A 17,715-nucleotide genomic window follows, 5' to 3' on the forward strand; every position below is an offset into this window, starting at 1 on the left:
CAGGGTCTGTGGAACCGTGTTTTTCCATAGAGTTAAAAAGGAGAGAACGGGAAGCAGAATCGTTGGAGCTGCAGAACACAGACCGGATTTCCCGTCGTGGTTCTTTGTTCGAACAGTCTGTTCTCTGGATGGTAACTACTTGAGTTGCTTAGAGGAAAACCGGGCTTTTATCGATGTAATAGTTTCGTAAGATTGAGTTTCGCCGTTTTCGTCAACAAACCAACTTAGAAGACAAGAGAGAAATTCTTGAGTTTTTTTCCCTAACTGAATCTTCATGCCAGGGCAAAAGTCAGGTTACTTTTCACCTCTGCACTCTTTATGCACCACTGCGTTGTCTGGTTCATGGGAGCCCTGCTTTGTAATCCAGTATTGTTCTTTTCCGTATTGTAAGTGGCAGCCTGTGGGAATCTGGTTTCTTCCACTTCTTCTGCTTCTTCCCACGATGTGTTACCCTACGACTAATTGATCCATGATATACTTAATTAATTACCTCGGTTCTCACAATTCCCTGAATTGTAAATAGGCCACTTTGGCTGGTTTTACCCAGCAGTCTACATTTGGTCTTGTGTGAACTCAGCCCGTGATTAGTTAATGGCTTTGTATATTATGCAAATCCCGAAAATTGAGTAAACTCTGGGTAAGCACGTGTTTTCCTGCGGAGTCCTTGGTTGTTTGCTTGCAGACATTTCATTACCCGAAGAGCAAACATCATCAGTGTTTTCCTCTCAAATGTGAAGGGGATGGGGAGTGAAGCAGTTAAGCTTGTCATGTAATCCAGAGCTATTATGTTCATTTTGCAGGTGGGGAGTCAATAGCGAGAGAAAATAATTTATGACAGCCCTGTAATGAAATCCAGTGTAATCGTTAAATCACTAAGAGGATGAAACTGAAAAAGGTAGCTTAAGATGCAGGCTGTTTAATACTGATTTTTCTTTACTTTTAACCATACATTCATGTACTAAACTCAGATGTGATTGGCTAATTTGTGGTTTATTATATAATGCAAACATAACCAACTCTCTGCAGCCATTAGTTATATCTCTGGCTATAAATAATGTGTTATTTTTAGAATGTTTATTGCATGTTATGTAGTGGTAAAAGACCTCAATTAAATATAAACCTATTCAGTTTCATGATAATACCACAGTAAAATGCAGGTGACAAAGTTTAAATAGATGAAAGGAATAATACTAAAATCCATTTGTAGCAGGTGATTTTGAAAGAACTAGAAGACTAGAAAATAAAATTAGCTTGGCATTCACTTCCAGGCACATGCCATAAATGTATAACCTTTTTAAGGTCAAGAGCTCATATTGCTGTTGAATAATTTTAAGCTTAAGGAGAAAAGAGAGTATGGGCAGACCAAAAGGTTAATATATCCAAAGAAAACCCCACATCCATAAATTGATTTTCACCTCATCCATCTTCCTTCAGTTTTTCCAGCTCTAAATCACTGCATTTAATTTTAATTTATCAAAAATTGTGACAATTGAGGAGAGGGTGAGACTACACACAAAAGCTTTGAGGAAGCCAAAGACATCAGTGACCTGTAAATCAGAATTCAAAATTGCCTTCAGTTATTTTAGTTCACAGTGATAATGAGCTATTAGAATTAATATTTAACAATACCTGCTTAATTTTCTTCACTTTAAGTTTCTTCACTTATTTCTAAGGAATCAGATAATAAATAGCTAATATAGTGGTCTCTTCAACTGAGAGGTGTTCTCATGCATTTCCTGGAAATTTTTCTAATTTTACAAATCTCAGGTCTTTCGGGACAGTGAGATCCTGACATTAACAATCAAAATTAATATATTTTATATATTAATATACATATTAATTACATTTTGTATTTTCTTACTAAATGGATTTTTCATAAGCACAAAAAATGTTGTAAATGAGAAAAGGTAATTGCCCAGTAAAAAAAAAATTAGAAGTTTAGACTAGTTCTGAAAATGATTTGAAATGCAATTTTGAATAGGGACTAGATTGTGCCATTTAAATGCAGCCAGAAACAATGTGATGTGTATAATTAGGCCTACTGTTTTATCTAAACCTTGACTATGAGTCAGATTATGGTTAAAGTGGAGTTTTCCTTAACCAAAATATAAAGCTGTGGGTTGTTTTATGGCAACATTACTTGGTCCCAATGGCCTTTATTGTTCAGCCAGGTATAGAGCTGAACTGCTAGAACAACCACAAAGTAGAGTTGTTTGAACATCAGCAGCAATGCTGTTCCATCTTTGCTACTTACCACAAGAGATTAACTATTGTAATGAATGGTTAACCATGGTCAGGAAAATAACCTTCTGATCATCTTATATAAGGGAATATCTCTGGTCATTCAACATTCTACCTCAATGATTTTGACCCTAGTTAGGCAACCATGTTTATCCCTCCTGCTTTTTTTTTAAAGTTAAAAATCAAGAAATGAAAGTGGTGGTAGGGATATCTAAGCTCAACAATAAAGGAAATGGAAGCTGTAACCCATGGTGATCAGGACCACCTTATACAAGATGATCAGAAGGTTACTTTCCTGACCATGGTTAATACTGAGCTGATGATGTCAAGGTGTCATGCAAATGCAGCCCATATGTTTTCTGTCTTTAGAGCAGCTTTTGTTCACTATTTATTTGTACTTGTTTGCTAGTTGTTGCGTGTATTTTTTTATTATAGTTATGTTTATGTATTTTTACAAAATTGTTGAGCACTATTTGTTCTGGTTTGATGTTTGGCATGAGTGCTATTACACATGAAGCCAACCAGTACAGACAACAGGCTATATATGAAAGCAGACTTGGGGGAACTGCTAGTTTTGCAAAGGAATAGGTAAGAAGACCTAAAGGCCTTTGGCTCTGCATATGGTAATGGCTTTTGGGGATGTGCTAGGCCTGCTTACCTTCTCAGGGATGGTTGTGGCTCTCCCCAGATGGCATAAAAAGGCTTTATTGCTTCTCTTTTGGAGTTTCTTCCAGAATCATTAAGGTCCTTCAGTGGGGGGCTTGCTTAGAGAAGATGGAACCCTGAGGCCTGGTGAGGAAGGGATGCAGAGCAGGGCTGGAAAGGCTTAATGGGTGACAGTCTGGCTGAAAGGTCACTGAAGAGGTACAAAAAACCACCAGCTCAGCTTCCCAGACCCTCAAGCAGAGCAACTGGGTGGTGGGGACCCCTTGGAATCCATTCTCACATTTGGTGACCTCTGCTACCCCCCTCCCCCATAACACTTTGAACTTCATTTTATACTTGATAAAGATGCTGATTCCTTTTGCAAACATGGGATCAGTGAAGCAAAAGGCTGCCCATAACCAGTAGGAGGGATCAAGCTATCTTTGTATAAGGTGAGGGAAAGCAGAAGGTGACTGTTCAGGAAAGAGTTCCCTTTGCTCAAGAACAGCACACTGGTGGACATTAATCCCTTCCTCCTTGTACAATCCTTCCAGTAATCCAAAAGATGACATAGAAAGAACTGAGTTGCCCTGTCCATCAGTGCTTGGGCAACTCCCAACCAGTTGGACAGCTAGATCTAGTGGCCCTGGTGGTCCTTCTGGTCATATCAAGTGGTCACCAATTGAAGCATGCCCTCCCTCTGGCCTTGCATCCAGGTAATTTGAAATATGCAAAATGTATCTAGACATGCTTGTCATTGCATAACATTGCTTTACTGCCATAGCCCCTTAACTGACTGTGTGCTGACATGTGAGAAGGTACCAGGTGGGGTAGGGTGACAGCAAGTGCTACAAAGTGACTTACTCTTCATCCAAGAGGTGCCTTAATGATTTCCCCCCTTTCCATTGGTAGGGGTTTGTGCTGCAGACTTGTTGGAAATGCAGCCTACGTGTGTGCAGACCATTTGTTAATTTGGCTAATCGGACCTGAGTCAGACCCAGCTAGAACTTGAGAGCTGGCTTGTTCAGGCAGAAAAGGAGCAAGTTCTAACAGGACTGCAGCTTTTACTATACAAATATCATGGATTGTTGTCACAATTTGTTCCTACTGTGCCTAAAAAAATCCAGCAGCGAAGTCAGAATTTTCTGTACTTGCTGCTATAAAGAGCAATTAAAAATAAACAGAAAATGAGTTTGAAAAGTAAAACAGATTTCAGGAATTATATAATATTAATTAAGCTACTTCCCATTTAAAATAGTTTTAAATTTAATTCATTGTTTATTTCTAGTGAAAAGTTTTTTATTTCATGAATTTGCAAGGTCCTATTGTTTTATTTCTTAAATTAAAATGTGATTACTATAATAAGTGCTATATTTCTTTCTTGCCCAATTTTTTTTTTTTTTTAATCTGTTCAGTAGTGTCCAATTCTCAGAGAGTGCCTGGGCAAGTCCCTGCAGTTTTCTTGGCAAGGTTTTTCAGAAGTGGTTTGTTATTTCCTTCTTCCTAGGACAGGGAGTGACTGGCCCAAGATCACCCAGCTGGCTTCGTGCCTGGGCGGGACTAGAACTCATGGTCTCCCAGTTTCTAGCCCAATGCCTTAACCACTACACCAAACTGGCTCCCCCTGCCCAACCCACAATGAAAGCATTAGTTTTATTCTGAGTGGGAGAGGGAGCAGCCCCCCAGATGCATTCATTATGATTGGGAGGGTGTCATAGCACTGGTATATTGTCTTATATTTAAATATGTTGCTTTAAAAATTATATCACGATTTAGATGATACTCTTAATGTTTCAGAAACTTATACTGATATTAATTGTTCAGTGATATATAAATAGACTTCGTTATGCAATCTTCCTGTGAGCAGTTTCCAGGAAGTCCTAAAACATGATTCTGAGCTACAGAAACAGACACTTTATTTTTCAAAATTCATTATACAAGAGTGTGAGCTAATTCAATAAAAATTGAAAGGTATTGGTGAGAGGTACAATGCCATCTTATTTAAGCTTATAACAGAATTTTGCATTCAATAGAACTTCATTCTTACTAATGTTATTACTGTAATCACACAACACTGATTGCAGTGTGGAATTTTATCCAAATAAGAAGAAATAAGACTGAATCAGTAGTAAAATTAATGCAATATTAAAGAATAGCTTTAGAAAAACAAAATAAGTAACTTAGAACATCAGGAATGTATAAAAGATCCAAGAAAAATGTACAATCGTGAGAAGATAACCTGCTGCAAACTATTATTAGCACATTCATTTTGTCCCCAAAGGCTGGACTGTTCTTTGCCACTTTTCCTATTCAGGAAATGTTCAGAAACCAAGTAAGGCATACTATTCCTTGAGATACTCTTTGCAATTCTTTTGAAATTTCAGAAATATACATTCTGTTTTTCTAACATTAAAAGGCTATAAGGTAGCTTACAATGCAACTGAAAACAATATTAGAACTTCTAAGCAAAATAAAGTTTTCCAGAAAATAAAATATATATCAAATAAGAGTAAAGTTGACAAAAATGCAGTTAAAGCCAATTATATCTAAGCATGATTTGAAGCATAAACAAAGAGAACAACAGCTACTCAATTATGTTGCAACACATTTTAAAGTATTGGCCCTACCAGGGAATAATGCCATTTGTTACTTTGCTCTCACGGGCATTCATGCAGATCAGACCAGAGTGGAACCACTGTATCACCATGCCTCCTATATGATGGGTCAGTCCCAAAAAGTAAATTGCAGTAGGGAAGATCTACTCTTATCATGTTGTTGTTTAGTCGTTAAGTCGTGTCCGACTCTTCGTGACCCCATGAACCATATTGCGCCAGGCCTTCCTGTCCTTCACTGCCTCCCTGAGTTTGCTCAGTTTCATGCTCATTGCTTCAGTGATGCTATCTAACCATCTCATCCTCTGCCGTCCTCTTCTCCTTTTGCCTTCAATCTTTCCCAGCATCAGGGTCTTCTCCAAAGAGATCTCTCTTCGCATTAGGTGACCAAAATATCTGAGCTTGAGCTTCATTATCGATCCTTCCAATGAGCAATCAGGGTTGATTTCCTTTAAGATTGACTGGTTTGACCTCCTAGCAGTCCAGGGGACTCTCAAGAGTCTTCTCCAGCACCACAGTTCAAAGGCATCAATTCTTCGGCGCTCGGCCTTTTTTATGGTCCAGCTCTCACAGCCATACATTACTACTGGAAAAACCATAGCTTTGACTATGCGGATCTTTGTCGGCAAGGTGACGTCTCTGCTTTTTAATATGCTATCTAGGCTTGCCATAGCTTTCCTCCCAAGGAGCAAGCGTCTTTTAATTTCATGGCTGCAGTCTCCATCTGCGGTGATCTTGGAGCCCAAATAAATGAAGTCTGTTACTGCTTCCATTTCTACCCCTTCTATTTGCCAGGAATTGATGGGTCCAGATGCCATGATCTTAGTTTTTTTAATGTTGAGTTTCAAGCCAGCTTTTGCACTCTCCTCTTTCACCCTCATCAAGAGGCTCTTTAGTTCTTCTTCACTTTCTGCCATTAGGGTGGTATCGTCCGTATATCTGAGGTTGTTGATGATTCTCCCTGCAATCTTAATTCCGGCTTGTGATTCTTCCAGCCTGGCATTTCTCATGATGTACTCTGCATATAGGTTAAATAAGCAGGGTGACAGTATACAGCCTTGTCGTACACCTTTCCCTATTTTGAACCAATCGGTTGTTCCATGACCGGTTCTAACTGTTGCTTCTTGGCCCGCATACAGATTTCTCAGGAGACAGGTAAGGTGGTCTGGTATTCCCATCTCTTTAAGAATTTGCCACAGTTTGTTGTGATCCACACAATCAAAGGCTTTTGCATAGTCAATGAAGCAGAAGTAGATATTTTTCTGGAACTCTCGTGCTTTCTCCATGATCCAGCGAATGTTGGCGATTTGATCTCTAGTTCCTCTGCCTCTTCGAAACCCAGCTTGTACATCCGGTAGTTCTCGGTTCATGTATTGCTGAAGCCTAGCTTGTAGGATTTTGAGCATAACCTTGCTAGCATGTGAAATGAGTGCAATTGTGCGATAGTTTGAGCATTCTTTGGCGTTGCCCTTCTTTGGAATTGGAACGTAAACTGACCTTTTCCAATCCCGTGGCCACTGTTGCGTTTTCCAAACTTGCTGGCATATTGAGTGCAGCACTTTAACACCATCATCTTTTAGTATTTTAAATAACTCAGCTGGAATACTGTCATCTCCACTAGCTTTGTTGTTAGCAATGCTTCCTAAGGCCCACTTGACTTCACTCTCTAGGATGTCTGGCTCAAGGTCAGTGATCACACCAGCGTGGACATCAGGGACATTAAGATCTTTCTTGTATAGTTCTTCTGTGTATTCTTGCCACCTCTTCTTAATCTCTTCTGCTTCTGTTAGGTCCCTGCCTTTTTGTCCTTTATCATGCCCATCTTTGCACTAAACGTTCCTTTCATATCTCCAATTTTCTTGTAGAGATCTCTAGTCTTCCCCATTCTATTGTTTTCCTCGATTTCTTTGCATTGTTCATTTAAGAAGGCCTTCTTATCTCTCCTGGCTATTCTCTGGAAATCTGCATTCAGTTGCTTATATCTTTCCCTTTCACCCTTGCTTTTCGCATTCCTTCTTTCCACAGCTATTTGTAAAGCCTCATCAGACAGCCATTTTGCTTTCTTGCATTTCTTTTTCTTTGGGATGGTTTTAGTTGCTGCCTCCTGTACAATGTTACGGACCTCCGTCCATAGTTCTTCAGGCACTCTGTCTACCAAATCTAATCCTCTAAATCTATTCATCACCTTCACTGTGTACTCACAAGGAATATGATCTAAGTCATACCTGAGTGGTCTAGTGGTTTTCCCTACATTCTTCAATTTAAGCCTAAATTTTGCAGTAAGAAGCTCATGATCTGAGCCACAGTCAGCTCCTGGTCTTGTTTTTGCTGTCTGTATAGAGCTTCTCCATCTTTGGCTGCAAAGTATATAATCAATCTGGTTTCAGTATTGACCATCTGGTGATGTCCATGTGTAGAGTCGTCTCTTGTGTTGTTGGAAAAGAGTGTTTGCTATGACTAGCTTGTTCTCTTGACAGAACTCTATTAGCCTTTGCCCTGCTTCATTTTGTACTCCAAGGCCAAACTTGCCTGTTATTCCGATTACTCCTTGACTTCCTACTTTAGCATTCCAATCCCCTATGATGAAAAGGACATCTTTTTGGTGCTAGTTCTAGAAGGTGTTGTAGGTCTTCATAGAAGCGGTCAACTTCAGCTTCTTCAGCATCAGTGGTTGGGGCATAGACTTGGATGACTGTGATATTGAATGGTTTGCCTTGGATACGCACTGAGATCATTCTGTCGTTTTTGAGGTTGTACCCCATTACTGCCTTTCCCACTCTCTTATTGACTATGAGTGCAACTCCATTTCTTCTAAGGGTTTCTTGCCCACAGTAGTAGATATAATGGTCACCCGAATTAAATTCACCCATTCCCGTCCATTTCAGTTCGCTGATTCCCAAGATGTCGACGTTCAATCTTGTCATCTCATGTTTGACCACATCCAGCTTGCCTTGGTTCATAGATCTTACATTCCAGGTACCTATACAATATTGTTCTTTACAGCATCGGACCTTCTTTTCGCTTCCAGATACATCCACAGCTGAACGTCCTTTCGGCTTTGGCCCAGCCGCTTCACTCTTTCTGGAGCTACTTGGAAATGCCCTCCGCTCTTCCCCAGTAGCATATTGGACACCTTCCGACCTGAGGGGCTCATCTTCCGGCATCATATCTTTTAGCCTTTTAACATTGTCCATGGGGTTTTCTTGGCAAGGATACTGGAGTGGGTTGCCATTTCCTTCTCCAGTGGACCACATTTTGTCAGAACTCTCTGTCATGACCTGTCCGTCTTGGGTGGCCCTGCACGGTATAGCTCATGGCTTCACTGAGTTACGCAAGCCCCTTCGCCACGACAAGGCAGTGATCCATGAAGGGATGTATTATGGGATTCTGTAGAGTTCCATCTTATATTTTTAAATAGGTATGTGAAGCTGCTAGATGAAGTCTAGGGATTTGGAACAAGGTGTCATCAGATGATGCTCACTCTCCTTTTCCATATCAATCAGATGAGTTTGTGAACATGAACCAGTGATATTGTGGGTGTGGTATGTTCGATGAGGACCATGATGGAAGTACAGTGGTACCTCGGGTCACGAACTTAATTCGTTCCGTGACTCTGGTCGCGACCCAAATCAAATTTTCCCATAAGGTTCAATGTAAATACGGTTAATCCGTTCTGACCCCTCCGAATTTGGTCGCCAACAGATTTTGGTCGCATCCCGAATCAAATTTTCCCATAAGGTTCAATGTAATTACGGTTAATCCGTTCTGAACCATATGTATTTTTTTTTTAAAACCACAAAAATATGAAACAAAATACAGTACAGTGCAGTACGAAGAGAGAGAACGCTAACCTTGCTCGAGGCGACTTCTGGCGTGGAGGACAGGAAGGCAGGTGGGGAGGCGGTTATTGCTTGGAGGGAGAGTCCCCCTCCCTACAGGAAGCCACGACCACGTGTCACGGCAGGGAAAATGGCCACGGATCCTGTTCGTCACCCGATGCGGAGTTCGCGGACGGAAGCAAAATTTTGCGAACGGTGCTGTTTGTGACCCGAATTGGTCGTGAACAGAAGCGTTCGTGACCTGAGGTACCACTGTATGTGCGTAAATGACTTGGTCTTATCCACGAGTGTGCCTGTGTTCACAAGACACATTTATACATGGTTCATTTAACCACAGTTTACTGCTCTGAGTGTTCTGAGTTCACATGACACATTGAACCATATCACATGGGCTGAGTTTGCCTGGCATGCTAAGCTAAGTGTGATTGGCTAGTTTGTTGTTCAGTGTATTATATAAATACAGCCTTTGTTTTGGACATGGATGTACTACACTTGCAAGGAAAGAATGGTTATGCAGACTTTGATTAACAATTTTGACATTAAATGCCTTGGTGACATTGGATGTCTGGAATACCATTCATCAGCTTTAGCTAGTTTATTTGGTGTCAGGTAGAAGAGGCAGTAGAAAAGTAGTCAAACAGGAAAGCAGCAGGCATGGATGAAATGCTGAATGAACTGCTTAAATCAACAGGAGAAAAGGCAGTTAAAGTGCTAATAGATCTATGCCGAAAATAGGGAACAAGACTGTGGCATAGAAATTGGGAAAGCTCAGTAGTATACACTTATACAAAAGAAGAGATGCAAGAGAATGGGCAAATTACCAAGCCACTGCACTAGATCTTCACTCGAGCAATGTTTTACTTAAGAATGGAGTCCTAAGAGGAAATGACGAATGAACAGGTAGATTTCAGAAAAAGCAGAGGGATGTGACATCATGTAGCTAACATAAGATGAATAAAGTGGAGAGCAAGAACATTTAAGAAGCAGATTTATATTTGCTTTACTGACTACAGCAAGACTTCTGATTGTGTAGATCATGCCAGAATATAGAATATATTAAAGCTAATAAGGGTACCAGAACACCCAATTAGTCTTCTCAGGAATCTTTTTAATGAGCAGAAAGATATTGTACAAACTAGACATGGACAAACAGTTTGGGACAATGTCATGGTACATATATCATGGTTTGGTATGTGTAACAGAGTGAGACAAAGATGCATGCTGTCCTCATATCTGTTTAATTTATGCAGTGAAGGTAAAAATGACAGGATTGAAAGAGATAAGAAATGGAATCAAAACTGGAGGTTGAAACACGTAACAATGAGACATATGCGGATGATACCATTTTGATAGCTGGAAGCAAAGACTTAGAAGAGTTCATTATGAAAGTAAAAACTGGAAAATTTAAAAATGTTAAATATAAAGATGTCAGTCATATTATATATTAATATAATGTCAATCACAATGCTTAGTGAATTCACAGCTGATGTCAGAAAAAAGAAGTGGTAGATAGTCTCCTTGGGCTCGGTAATAGGGCATGCTGGAGAAATAGAGATTAATTCCAGGGAGGATAAGAATAACAAACATTTATGAGATCATGAAATATTAGGGTATTTCGGTGACTAAATTAGAATAATTAAAGCAATAGTTTTCCAGTAGTAACATATAGCTGTAAATGTGTGAATATTTTACAGTATTTCAACATAAAATTACTGCCATATATAATTATTTCCACTTTTTTAGAATAAATTTGTTGGATTATGCCAGTTCAGACTGGAATTAGTATTGTATGCTGTTAACACTGCACTATCATTCTTTAAAGTGTTTAAAGAAGTGCCTGTTTTGTGGAATATATGTTTATCTGCAGAATAGAAGTTTTATATTACTATTTCCATGGATAACTTTATTAAGAGGATTTATAATATTCTCCATTCAAATCAAACTTGAGACAGAATTCTAAAGAAAACCACACTATGACAATACAAAAAAATTATGGGATAGAACCACATATTAATATTACAGTGTATTAAAATGCTTTAAATACCATACTGTCCAACTCAGAATCAAGCCTTTTTGAGTTCAGTTCTATAGCACTCAAAGTATGTGGAGCAACATTTTCCCAACTAGGTGCTCTCCACTAATAGGACTACAGCGCCCAGTATTCCAAACCAAATGGCTATTTACACCAGGATGGGAAAGAATATTTAAGATTTTTTTTCTTATGTTGCAACAGATTACTCTTTCTGCCAGTTTCATATGCACATAGTAGACAAAAAGAAATTAGGATAGGAACTCAAATTTACTAGTACTAAAAGGTAAACATGAGGCAATTAGTATTCAAGAATTAAGATAATTCTGGGATCTTAATTAGAAATAAAAAGCTGTTATTGAACGACCTTCTCACATATGGAATGCTTTTTCATTCAGAATACATACACTTCACTGAAAAAACATTTGCTCCCTTTGGATTTTCTGAATTTTTGTACATCTGTTACACCGAATATTATCAGAACTTCTTGTAGGTTCCAACAATATGTAAAAAAATATGAGTGAACAAATAATAATGTTTGTGCTAATTTCATTTCATATATCGGGTATTCCAACATGCAGTGTGTAATTATGTAGGTTCAGTCACTTCAGTCAAAGAGATAATTAGGACCAGTTGTCTGAGTACTTTATTAAACAGGCCTGATTTGGACCAACCCTGCCCTATATAAATCTATAAACTTTGGCCACCCTCATCCCAGTAAAGTTCACACTATGCATATTCTAGGGGTATATTGTGCACTATCTAGAAGAAATTTCTGAACACTTCCCTAAAGAAGCCATTGATGCTTTTCAATCTGGGAAATTTTTAAAACCCTGGAGTTCCAATGATCCCAAACCCTGGGCCACAGACCGGTACCAGTCCATGGTCTGTTAGGAACTGGGCCGCACAGCAGGAGGTAAGCGGCGGGCGAGTGAGCGAAAACAGCCGCTTTCCATCGCTCGTATTACTGCCTGAGCTCCACCTCCTGTCAAATTAGTGGCAGCATTAGATTCTCATAGGAGCGCAAACCCTACTGTGAACTGCGCATGCGAGGGGTCTAGGTTGTGCGCTCAGAATCCGACACTTATTTTACTCAGTGCATGGCCTGCCATTATTTTATTTAACACTTCTGTCCGTGCCTCTTTCCCGCACCGTGCGTTTGTCTCAGTCAGAGTTTTGATAAGCTCACAAGCTTTCTTTTTTTTAATCTGTTCAATCGTGTCCGATTCTTCAGAGACTGCCTGGACAAGTCCCTGCAGTTTTCTGGCAAGGTTTTTTCAGAAGTAGTTTGCCATTGCCTCCTTCCTAGGGCTGAGCCCAGCTGGCGGTCACAGGAGAGTCAGATCTTCCGTTGCGTCGTGTCTTTCCGATGTTCGCGTCTAGGCGGGACCAGCAACCGATTCCTACCCCTGCGCAAAGCGCCGCCAGCGTTTCCTCCCACCAAAATAATAATAGAAATAATAATAGAAATAATAATAATAGAAGTAATAATAATAATAGAAGTAATAATAATAGAAATAAAGTGCACAATAAATGTAATGCACTTGAATCATCCTGAAACCATCTCCCCCCCCCCCCCCCCCCCAGTCCGTGGAAAAACTGTCTTCCATGAAACCAGTCCCTGGTGCCAAAAAGGTTGGGGACTGCTGATCTATACAGATAGCTTTGAAATGGAGTTGATTGAGGGCAATAGTGAATCTTTCCAAAAGAGGCTGTCCTGTCAAAATTATTCTAAGAGCATAGCATAAAATTGTCCAGGAAGTCACACTCCCAGAATAACATCTACAGTCCTTCTGGCCTCTGCGTCTTGGCTTAAAATGAGTGTTCCTTCTGCACCATCAGAAAAGCACTGTGTAAGAATAGAATTAATGGGAGAGTAACAAAGGGGAAAACATGAGTTACGAACACTGATTTCATCCTGTGTTTGCCAAAAAGCACCTGGAAAACCCTCCAGACTTCTGGAGGGAGGTTCTATGAACAGATGAGGCAAAAAGTGGGATTTTTTCAGGCAAAATGAGGGTCTTATACCTCCTGGAAATGAAATAAGAACTTCATACCAACTGTCTTGTATGATGTGGAGATGCACGGCTGCCTCAGGACTTGAATGAATTGAGATTATTTCTGTTTTATCTCAAGGCTATTCTATCTACAGGATAGCCTCAGCCATTTGTCCTTTAGATAAAGTGCAAAGGAGGTCATGCAGCCAGATAATTATCCTAAAGATAAGTCTACAACAAAATGAATACATTTAGTCTTGAAATAGCCAAAACCTGAAACAAGCAGTTCACACTGGTAAACTTACTTAGTTTAAAGCAGTTCATCATAGAAGAACAGTCCCAAATCCTTACACACCAGTGTGAGAGACTGATAATGAACTACATACAGTACAGGCATTTGGTTGCAGTCAGTCATTTTATTTCAGTCACTGACCAGCAAAACAAAAAGTGTCACATTTAACTCCCTGAATATTAATACAGCCTATACAGCACAGAAATTGATTAAACAAGCTATAAAATCATATAGTAAAGTAAAATTGTAAGTTAAAGTTTAAGAATAAAAATCAATATAGTAAGGTATTATACAATTTATATAAGGCAATTAAATGATTATTTAGAATAATAGAATAGTAAAATGACTGATCTAAAATAACCATTATAATACTAAAAGCCATGGAAAGTTGTAATTAATATTACTGTATATCTAGAGTTGTGCTGTAGTGATGCCATGTATGAGGAAGAATGATACATAAGGAGTTATTATGTTTTCAAAACTGAGTCCAATTATAGCGATTCTATTGTTAAAATGACCCTAGTAGCTAATGAAATTAAGACAGAAATAAGAATCAATTGACAGTAAGGACATAAAATGTTGATATAAAGTAGTGACTAAATGAACAGCATTTGGTTGCAGTTATTGCAACTAATGGTGGTGCAGTTATTGAATTTAACAGGGTGGGTTTTTTCACACTGGTACATGGCATGTTGGATGACTTTAAGGAAACATGAAATGAGCACCAACACGAAGCTTCTAACTTTAGGTGGGAAGCATACTTAAAAATTCGGAAAGCTCGAAAAGGGAAGGCTTTTTCACAGAACCGGATTCCGAAAATTAAATCTAGATTACAGCTGGGTCAGTTTAACTGATTTCTGATTTTAGCTAGACTTCTGGGACTGGCGAAGGTCTTTCGGGGAATCATATCAGTGCTTCAACTGAAGGACAACTTGGGCGCCTGATGTCCTACCGGACTCTAAAAGAACGGGCGGGCAACAGCACGCGCTGAAAGAAGACGACCGAATCCTCCCCCCGCCCCCCATCCCTGGCGAAAGAGACAACACCGCAATTCAAGGGGAAGGGCGTTTAAGCCGTTCGGCCCGCCCTGGGCGGGGAGCATGCGCGCGCTGCGGCTGAGCACGCGTGTGGCGGGGGAGGAGGAAGGGAAAGCGCGGTGACGTCTCCAGGATGCGGGCAGGTTTCTGCCGCGTCCTCTTTTTCCCGTCGGGCGTGTGCGGAGAGTCTGGGTTTGGCGTCGCCGGTGCTGCGGCCGCTGTCGTTGCCCCTCCGCGGGAGTGGCGCTGGGTGCGGGCCCGCTTCCCTTCACCTGCCTCCCTCAGGAGCCCGGCCTGGGCGCTCTACCCCCATCTTCTCGCCGAAGGAGATGCAGTGCTGAGGTACCCGGAGGCCGAACCTTAAGAAAGACCGTGGCCCCCGACCTGAAAAGGTGACTGACACAGCCCGGGGTGGAAGGACGCTCGGCTTGATTGCCCCTTTAACTAGCTTTGCCTGTCGGCGGAGCTTCCAATGGTTCTGACCTCTGGCGGCGGCGGCAGCAGCAGCAGCAGCAGCAACAAACAGATAAATATGGAAAGAGGGCAGTTTAGCCAAGGGACGTGGTGGCCGCTGGAAATGGTCATTGAAGAGGAGGTTCGTCATCGTGGTGATCTCGCTAGAATAGAAGCTGCATTCTGGAGTGGCTGGCTTTCCCACCACTCCACGCACACACTCATTTTTTTCTCCGAGGAACTCCGTCTCATATTTTTAAACATTTATTTAGAGGAGTTCACCTTCATTAGATCTCTATATCACAAGGTCCTTTTTGGATGGGGAATTCTCTGGTTTATCTTCTAGAGTAGGTTTGAAATCTTACAGCATTGCGCCTGATGCATGCTGGTTGTTAGGATTTGCAGTGGAATATTGTTGCATTTCTGTTTATTAAATGGGCATGACTTGTTAGCTATCACACAGTTGGGTGTGTGTTTTAAAAATAGCCCATTTATTTGTGCTTTCTTTTCCTTGTCACAAAAAGTGGCAATTTATAGGAACAGCAATGCAGTTAAAATGGTTAAAACAGTCCAAATGGAAGCCAAGAATATTTTAAAAACAGATCTTATCATTAACACACTGTGTTCAGTGTGTGTTAATGATAAGTGTTCGGTGTGTGTTCAGTGTTTGTTAATGATAAGCAGTGTGAGGTTGTAGATGTTTAGAATTCCTATACAGCTCAGTACAACCCAGTTTGCTCTCATTATGGATGTTTGTGCAAATGTCTCCTATACATATCCAGCTGCTCTTCTCTGCATGATGCCTGCTATAAGTATTATGGCGCATGGCACAGTGCTGGGGGGGGCTGGAATCTGGAGAAAGTGTGGAAAGAATGCACAGTTTTTCAGTTTCTCCTAATGGATAGCTGCATTGCTTAGGCATAGTGAGAGAACCCACTGTTGGTGGGTTGGGTTTGACTCAGCAGGTGTGCACCCAGCCATTGTAGTTTGTAAAGCCTAGTTTATGTCTTAATATTATGGTTTGTTCAAGAAACCATGGTTAAAATAAATTATGGCTTCATTTGATGTGTGCATCCAACTGAATATGGCTGGAGTGATTTGTACATGATATTTCTGGGTAAAAGAAGGCATGAGGAAAAACCAAACATCTGTTTCTTGTTATCATTTGAAGGTGCACTAACACAAGATGGTCTTGATTTGCATCCAGAATTGATCTATCCCTGAAGTTAGTTACACAAAATGAAGCCATAGCTTTCTACAACCCAAGTTGCTATAAAATCTTTACGTTAAGCAGAGGTTGGCCCAGCTGAAACAACTGCAGCAGGGCTTCAAAATCTTAACATATTTATGGCAGAAAGCACTTCTGAGGGAGGTTTCTGAATCTAGACTGCCAAGTGCAGAAGCATTTATTTATTAATAAAGTGTTTGAATTTAAGATTTGTATTGCTTGATAATCACAATGAGGTGGGATGGAGCAGACCAGAGATCTAGAAAAGCTTTGGTGAACCAATGATTTGCACAGGGTCTTTGTCTTGTATTTGAGGCTAAGGTTGTCCACTATTTCCAGCAGCTGCATGCTTAAGTGACTACGGAAGGTAAATACTCCTTGTAATACATCATATGTGGTCTTATGAACATTGTGACTTCAACATAGGTAGAATATATTTCATTTCAAAACATTCTTCTCATGAATGTAGATTTGTATAGTAAAACTCTATAACCATCAGTGTTCTTGGCTATACTTGGGAGAGGGGGAACTCTTGGGAACTGCGGGGAGAAGTAGTAATCAACTAAAATCATTTCTATACCTTCTATTTATGGAAGTCTTAGATCAGAGAGCCTTCCATGAGAGACAGGACAAATTGGTATAACCCATAAGATTAATTGAAGTCCGTATTTTGGATCGCATGAACTCCCCTGCAATTCTTTGCATGTGTAATATTAAGAAAAAAAGAAAATTACATTACAAAATATACATTTATGAGCACTGAAAAGATGGGATAATCGATGTAACATATCTGAAGTAGAGATTTGCGTCTGTGTTTGAGTCAGTGTTGATTCCTGGTGATTGTGTGGACTAGTCCCTCAGTTTTCTTGGCAATATTTTTGGAAGTGGTTTGCCGTGGCCTTCTTCCTACAGCTGAGACAGAGTGTGTTACACACGCTGCTCCCAGGTTCAGCTTATGGTCACTCACTCACACACTCACAGCCTGTTGAGGCACGCGGATCTTGTCAGCGGATCTTGTCACCCCCCCCTTGCTTTCTACCTGGGTTTTCCAGATAGGTGCGGCTGGAGCAGACAGACACAGCCCTGGTCAACAGCTGGGAAATAATTAGGGATACACACAAATCACTTCCAACCAAACACTGATGCACAAGAGGTTCTTTGTAATACACGGAAACCCAGTGAATTTAAAGTAACAGCAAAACTTTACTGGTTGCAAGGTACATTTGCTCTTTCTCATACACACACACGCGCACCCTCATCCACACTTACCCCGTCCTTCCCAACTAAGCTGCCAGGCACTAGCTAGAGGGACAAAAGCCCCTGGATCCAAAGGTGGCTCAGA

The 17,715-nt window shown here is 40.4% G+C and overlaps 1 protein-coding gene across 9 annotated transcripts in view; it reads left to right on the forward strand.

Annotated features, from left to right (window-relative positions):
• Window positions 1–8: 8 nt before the first annotated feature.
• AGTPBP1 (ATP/GTP binding carboxypeptidase 1) overlaps window positions 9–17,715 on the forward strand; it is a 90,722-nt gene continuing 73,015 nt past the window's right edge. For 4 of the 9 annotated variants that reach the window (XR_015793873.1, XM_088130287.1, XM_088130279.1 and 1 more), the window contains exon 1: window positions 14,760–15,084. The gene's annotated coding sequence lies outside the window, so the exon portion shown is untranslated. The other 5 variants (XM_088130281.1, XM_088130282.1, XM_088130280.1 and 2 more) reach the window with 5 other exon arrangements.

The sequence above is a fragment of the Python bivittatus genome, unplaced genomic scaffold (assembly GCF_059951505.1).
Source record: "Python bivittatus isolate LINGU-HERP-01145 unplaced genomic scaffold, Pbiv_v1 ctg000850_np1212, whole genome shotgun sequence".
Classification (NCBI taxonomy): Eukaryota; Metazoa; Chordata; class Lepidosauria; order Squamata; family Pythonidae; genus Python; species Python bivittatus.